The sequence below is a fragment of the Coloeus monedula genome (assembly GCF_965178545.1).
Source record: "Coloeus monedula genome assembly, chromosome: Z".
Lineage (NCBI taxonomy): Eukaryota > Metazoa > Chordata > Aves > Passeriformes > Corvidae > Coloeus > Coloeus monedula.
The window spans coordinates 9,458,896-9,466,620 of record NC_138822.1 but is presented as its reverse complement, the minus strand read 5'-3'; the positions used below and the strand labels follow the sequence as shown (position 1 = coordinate 9,466,620).

General features: G+C 40.4%; 1 protein-coding gene across 7 annotated transcripts in view; it reads left to right on the top strand.

Annotated features, from left to right (window-relative positions):
* Positions 1–201: 201 nt before the first annotated feature.
* The window catches only part of PTBP3 (polypyrimidine tract binding protein 3), a 49,264-nt gene continuing 41,740 nt past the window's right edge, over positions 202–7,725 (top strand). For 6 of the 7 annotated variants that reach the window (XM_082301241.1, XM_082301237.1, XM_082301240.1 and 3 more), the window contains exons 1-2: positions 393–420; positions 4,018–4,110. The gene's annotated coding sequence lies outside the window, so the exon portion shown is untranslated. Of the gene's footprint in view, positions 421–4,017; positions 4,111–7,725 lie in introns of all 7 variants that reach the window. The other variant, XM_082301242.1, reaches the window with a different exon arrangement.

The window sequence follows — 7,725 nt, the reverse complement described above, 5'->3', positions numbered from 1 at the left end:
TGCGGTGTTCCCGTGCACCGCGGCGAGCAGCCGAACCCAGGCCACAGCTCGGCACCGCCGCACAGCGGCGGCACGGCCGCACTGCGCAGGCGCCGCGGAGGGAGAGGCGGCGGGGGCGCGGGCCCTCGGTGCGCCTGCGCCGCGCTCCGCTCCGGGGCGGCCCCGCCCGCCCCGCCGGGCCGTGCACGGGGGTCCCGCTCCCCCGCCGCGCCGGGGCCGCGCTGAGGGGCGGGCGGCGGCTGCTGCCCGCGGAGAGCGCCCGCCAGCCCCCCGAGGGTTTCACCTGGTGCCGCCTGGAGCGGGGCGGGGCGGTGACCGGCACATCCCGGCTCCTTCTTCCTCTGAGCAGCGGGGGTGGAGAGAGAGGGGCTGGGGGAGGTCCCCTCCGCCCCCGTCGGAGGGAGCGGAGCGAGGGGAAAGGTGGGTGTTGGAGAGGGGCTGGGTTTCGGAGGGGCCGGGCTTGGGGTGGGGATATTCCCGAGGGCTGCTCCGCCAGGTACTTGTGGAAGGAGGAAGCCGGCGGCCGTCGCCGACCTGGAGCTGAGGGGCCGGGCGCTGCCGCGGGGAACTTTGTGGTACTCAGGGCGTGCGGGTCTCGCTTCCTTTCTCTTCCTCTCTCTTTTTCTCCAGCGCGGTCGGAGTCGCGTTTTCCCCACGGCCGTGGTTTCCCGCCCCGCGGGGCCGTGGCCCCGCGCCCGGCTGCGGGCCGGGATGCGCCGGGAAGCGCCGCTCCGCTGGGCTGGGCGCGCTCCCGTCCCTCCGCGGGGCGGAGGTGGCGGCCGTCGCTCGGGGCCTGCGCTTGCCCGGTTTTTAAACTTTATTTCGGAGTTACCCCTGTTAAGGTGGCAGAAAATCCTTCGGCGCCCGGGTTTCTTAGCGGTGGGTCGCGATGAGTTTTTGGGTATTTGCGGTTTTGTGTGGTGGCTGAAGTTTAGTACCCCAAGTTTGGGGGGTGCTTGTCTGTAGCAGAGAAAACGTGGAGCCGCTGCTGTTTGCCTTGTCGCTGGTGCCTGGTGGAAGTGCATATGTGGAAGCGAACTGATTGACATCTATTCTGCAGGGTTAATCAATAATCAGAATGGTTATTCATGTAATGCATTTTTATAGACCGTACTAAAAGCCTTGACTATGCAGTAGATTGTTACAAGTATGAAGTTTCTACAGCATGTCGTCCTCAGAAGATAAAAATATTTTTAGCAAGTCTGAAGTATTGTGCTCCCCTTGCTGGGATAGTGTGATAGTAGCTGACTATCTGTCATATGTCTTGATAAAGTTTCTCAACTTGAAACGAAGTAATAAACCCAAGTTCATTATGTGTACTGCCAACTTTGTTCACTACTTTCTAAGTGAAAATGTGATTGCTGATATTTTCCTTTTACCTATTGATATTTCAAAATCCGAAGTCCGGGAAGCTTGGTCATGGTGGCAAATTCAACCATCCCAGGAAACTAACCATGCCTAATGTTTATTTTTTTTCATCATAACAGTATGCAGAGGTGAAAATGGAAATGTTCACTGAAGTCAGCACTTCTTACTTCATGCAAAGATGTAGATGTTACATTAACTTAAACTTTCATTCTGTATCTTAGTGTCTTGTAAAATGTTTGCTGTTCTGAAAATCTAGGTATTCTGATACAGAAGTTAAGGCGGCTTCTTTTTTTCCTTGTGATTCAAAAAATTTTCTGGAATCTTTTAATACTGTTATAGTAGGAGCCTTTATAGGGAGACATGTTGACAAGAACAGTTGTGTATAAATGCTGATTAATCGAACAGCAAATAGTATTAAGAATTATCTTTTTGAAGAATTTAATTTTAAAAATTTACTGCGTAATTTTGCTATGATTAGTATTTTTCACATTTGCTTTAAAACTGCATTCTGCAAGCTTTCGAGAGAAAATTCAGAAGGTTCTCAGTGGAGTGAGAATTTGTTTTTATTAATCTGTCAAATGTTCTTATGGAGGAACATGTAATTTTGTTTTTTCTTTGTTCTATTTGAGAATACAGTTGTTTTTATTCTTAGGTTGTGGAATTGCTGTCTAATGTGGGCGTATGGTTCCTATGCTGCCATACAACTAATATGATGAGTCTCTTCTCCCAAGTATTAAAAAAAAAAAAAAAAAAAAAATTCATAAAGGTTTTATTGTTTCAGTTGAGAAAGGAGGGAAAAAGAGTAATCTATCAGTTGATGTACTGCCCTGAAATACTAGAAAAGATAGCTTCATGTTGACATTCTTTCTGGTTTGGGTAGAAATGATGCAAGTAAAGTATGTGTAGTTCTTGAACTGTACAAATGTAACATCTCAAAGTAGAACCTCCCTAATGCACTTCCTTTTCCAAGAGTAAAACAAAGACTGTAGACATATTAAAGGTGAAGCAACTGAGTGTTTTTGAGGAAATTTTCTGAAGAGCCTTTTATGTGTTTCAGTGAAGTACAGGTGGTTGGTGATAACTGCAAGTTTGAGTATGTTCTGAGATGCAAAGTGCTGCCTGTGATGCTTCAGGAAGACCTGGGGCTTTGGGGTGATTTTGGGGTGGGGTTTTTTTTGTCAGAAGATGCTAAATACCTTTGGAGAATTGAATTTCATTGGGTGATCTCCAAACTGTTAGTTGAAAATGCAAGGTGTTACAATAGCTGTTGGTTAAAACTGCTTTAGTAAACCTAAAGTAAAACAAAATCTTTCAAAAGCTGTCTTGTGGCTTATTCTCAAGGGTACTTAATCAAAAAATTAGAAAGAAAAAAGTAAAAGAAGAAAAATTGCACTTCCTTGCTGCATTAATGCCAAAATGAAATACAGCCATTAATTTGTTTCTGTGGAATGCTGAGGCTAATTTAGATCCAAACCTTATATTTAGGGGTAAGAATACATGAAAGTGAACACAGAGAAATCATTTTATTTGGATCAGAAAATTTCTGTAGAAAACTGAGAATTTCAGTTTTATGTTAAAGAAATTGGGTCTTTATTTAAGCTTATTGCCTTAAGAGGAAAATGTGTCTCAAGTTAAACTGATAAAATTCAAACGAACCAGAATGATGTGAACTGTAATTTTTGTTGACTATCAAAAGCAGGCCAGATATGTACCTAGACCTGTGGGGTTTTATAATTGAGGTTAGTGGCCTCCTTGTGGGTTAGTAAGTGGGGAAGATCAGGAACAACACTAAACACAGCAGCTGTATTTATATTTTCAAGTTAGATTCAGTCATTCCGGTACCAGAAGTCTTCAGGTTTAACAACACTTTGGAATTCTGGAAGATGATGCTTTTAAAGAGTCATCAACCACTTCCATATAATTATCCATGTGTTTCTGGCTCATGAGCCTTTTTTTGATTTATTTTCTATATAGAGTTACATAATTTGCTTTTTTCTGTAGTTACTTCATAAATACCTGTTTTTAACCCACTTTGAGCTACGTGGTTGTGGGAAACAGTATAGCCTAGTATGAATGAAGTTATCCCTCCTTATGAGCTCACTGTTCACTCGCAACTTGTTTATTACTACTGTCTGATATAAGCAGAAACATGAAAATAGAAAAATATAAATAAATCTCCTAGTTTCCCTAGGAGTTGACTAATTGTCGTTCATTTGATTTGGTCTGTAGTCAAGAAAATTAATCTGCTTTGTGTACCCCATCTGGGGAGATAAGCAGTTGATTTGGGTTGTACCAGGGAGTATTTATCAGGTGTTCTGCTGACCTAATCCTGTGTTAAGTGATAAGCACAAGTGTGTATTCATCAACTTTCTTTTAAAGGATATCCTGATTAAACATAATGTTGTGTCAAAACATGAGGATGGGAGTTAGTTATGTCATAAAATTATGCCTACAGTTGCTTTTTCAAGGTACACTTCTTAATTCTTTTGCACTCGTTAACTGTTGCATGTAATTGCACTCTTGCTTTTGGTTTTCCTGCTTTTGACCACTGTATATATTTTGTACTTTTAGTTTCATTTTGTGCTGCATATTTTTTATGAAAGGCTATATTTAAGAGGCTTTTTTTTCCTTCTTCTTTTCTCATTTCAGCATGTGAAAAGTGTGCCTATTTCTTCAGGTCTGTGGACGTGAGTTTTACATTGGAGTTAGAGGCAGCATTTTTGGCACTGCTTTGCAGAGTGGGTAGGTGAAAAAGTATTTTGTCTACTCCTGTTGATACCACTCTTCCCTGCTCTTGCTGTTTCCCGCTTGGCTGAAGTTGTTCAAGCTCAGGTGTGCTGCCAAAAGAGGAGCACCATCCTCAACAGCGCATTTCTGCACCTCCCTCATAGTGTAGCAACTGTCATATGTGAACTGCATGGTAAATTAAATTATTCTGGTACCATGCTGCTTTGCAGTTGTTAGTCACTGCACTGAGAGTCATGAAAACACAAGGGTGAGGAATGACATGACTGCCTTTGCTCACTGCAGCCATAGATCAGCTTAAACTGACCAGGAAACCTCACCCTAAATTTCTTGTGAAAGCCTATGGAATGAATGCTCATATAATTCAATAAACCAACCATTATCTTTGCAATTAACTTCCTTAATCACACTGAACTGCTAGTAATTTAACTTGTTACCATTCTTACTCCTCAAAAGACATGGTGTATTGCAATGGTATTTAAAGTCAATGAGAAGATAGATCATTCTTTCTGACACTGAATAGCAGAAGCAAAGGAACCAGATTTGTGTTTGCATATGTACACTCTGTGGAAGTGTGCATACTTCACACGAGTGCACAGGTGTATGGTGAGCTCAGTGCTCTCTATTAGGATCTTACCATTTAAGTGAGACATTACTATTTTCTTGGAAGATGGATTGCATTAATGATGGGAATAAGGCTGAACCAAAACCAGTTCACATATAGGCAGAAATCAAATCTTATCACGTCTGCTTTGGGTGGGACCAGACCATATAGCAAAATCAGGGAATGGTAACCCTTTCCTTGTCTATAGGTTGCATGGTAGCTACAGCTGAAGTGACACATGAGAAGGATGTGACAAAATTTTAGAATATTGCTCCAGCTTTTGATTCCAGCTTACTAGGTGGTTCCTAGACTGCAATACTTTGGAAAAGACAATAAATATTTTTGAAGCGAGAATTCAAAGCACATTTTTGCACATACTTCATGGGCTGCATTTGAATGTGTAAATTATGCTTCAACACTGAGATACACACTCTCCTGTCTTAAATGTCTTTTCCAACCTAGATGATTCTATGATTCTTTATGTCTTCAGGCTTTCAACCATAGTGTTTTCTAGTACTAAAAACACTAACAATACTGTTGGACAGTTAGCATAAATGCATGGTGGTACAGTGATCCCAAAGACTACTGAAAAGGAAAAGAATATAGCATCCAAGTATTTTGTTGTAACATTAAGAGGTGACTTAGTTTAATTAATAGATTACATGTAATCCCTATTGGCTTTTTTAGGCCTTCTTTGTCTTCCTGACTGTGTTCAGCTTAATTACAGTTTTGCTTCTGTATGGGTTTCTTTTCCATTTCTGTAGGTTTTTTGCTGGTTCACTTCCTCATTTTATTATGCAAGATACAGCATTCATTTTCTCACTCTCTTGATTTGTCAGTTCACGTGTTTCTATTTTATAGTCTCTAATTTGTCTTTCTTGCTCCATGGGTACAGGCAGGTTGGTTGTTCTGATCTTATGTTACCAGGAAAACTACTCTAGCTTCATGTCTATTCCTTTCCCATCATCTCAGTTAGCTGTCCTTTCCCAAAACACAGTCAGTGTTGAAGTAATTACTGTGGAGTTATTCAGTACACAGTATATGACCTTAGATATGGTGAAAGCTGTAGTGCAAAACTTAGTTTCTGTGGAGGAAACTTCTTGAACTCAAAAGTAGGTGATTTGCTCATTTTTCATTTGATTTCTGTCAGTGCTAGAAACTTTTTTTCTGTGTAATAAAACCTCGTAGAAAAACTGAGTTGTCTTAATTGTCATTGGTTTGAAATTCTGTCATAGAAGATTCTCTTTCTATATAATTTTCTTCTACTGTGTACAACCCTGCTTGTAAATGTACAATGGTTTTCTAAAATAGAAAACAAATGTATGGAAGTAAAATTAAGTGCATTAAAAATATGAAAGTAACTTGAAAATAAGTCTTCATTGGTAAATGTTTTCTGCAATGTTCCATAACATACTGTCTGTAGGGAAATCACTTTGCTCATGGTAATTTTTCTGTTGCCATCTCATGAAGTAGGTTTCAACTGTATGTGTGTATATTTATATGTATGTACAGTAATGGGACTTCTATGCAAAGGTTACCCTGTCTGTATTGTTTCTCTGTAGTCTCTGCTCTATGTAGCTTGTTTTTGCTGTATAGTGGTTGCTCTCTGTAGGGCTGAGGATTGGGCAATAAATGCAGTTTTTGGTGTAAAATCCTTAAGTAACAACATTATAATTCATTAGGAATTTTTTGGTTTTGTGAACTTTACTTAAGACAAACATAGGGTTCATCTATTTTGTGTACAAAATTGGTATTTTTAGTACCTGTGTGTAACAAGTGTAGCCTAATGTGTTGTGAATTATGTTATGTTCTCTTGGAAGATATGTTTTTCGTGGTACTGGTTGCCGTTTCAGTGTGTACCTTAAAATACAAGGAGACCAACTCAGAACACACAGACACATACACAAAAAGAAGCAGAGTCTCAGCAGGATCCAGAGTCCTCAAAGCATGCAATCCAAAGACTAGATTTGAACTGTCCTAGACTGAGAAGTGTTAGTCGTTTAATTTTCAAATAAATGGTCAAATTTAAAACTGTAGACTTTCCAAAGGTGGTAACTGTTTAATAACCCGTAGTTTATAGAACACAGAGTGTTAATAGGGTGCATGGATTTAAATAATTGATAAAATTCAGGAGTTGTATTTGCTTCATAGGTTTTCTTCTCAGAACCATGTTTCTTGCGTAGCTGGTTGTATGTTTTACTGTTAAATCACTTCACAGTATACTTTAATCAGGGAAAAATAATTTTTTTACCAACTAACTTGTGTGTTCCATTGAGAGGTGGAAGAAATGAAGATTGTTAGGGGATATATTACTGTGAAGTAAAACTGAAGGGAAAAGTTAGTATTGTGTGACTGGTGTAATATTTAGGTGAAGGAATAAGCAAGAAGAACTTGTCCGTGTATACTGAAAAGATGAAGCATTCATTTTAACGAAAGATGCGGGTTTTCTGGATATGGGGGAGAATGTAAACAAAAATAGGGGTTTATTGATGCTGTGCTATCTCTTGAGTCTCCCAACAGGCTGAGATTATGACTTTTCCCTCATTTATGAGACTAGTGTATTAATACAGAAGCTTCCATCTAAAGGATGATCCTTACAGGAGCTAGTTTATTACTAGTTGTTCCAAAAGATGAAGTGGAGGTGGGCCCGAGGAACACAGACCACTGCATGAGAGAGTTTCTCAGAGTGAGAAACTGATCAGAAACTTTGCTAAGGAAGCAAAGAGGAAACCAAATACACGAGACAGAAAGGACAAGAACTGTGGGGTTCATAGGTGTGACGTTTTCCTTGCGTACAACACTACTCTCCTACAAAGCATTAAGGAGTAATTAAAAATTCAACTTGTGAGTAGAAATGTTGAATCTATTGTTGATCTTAAGGCAAATCTTTCACCTGCTAGAACAAGGGCTTATTCAAGTCATACTTAATTTATGTGATACACATCATCAAACAGACTTTTATTACTTTCCAATCTCTTTGACTTTAAGCGTGCAATTCTTAGAGCTTT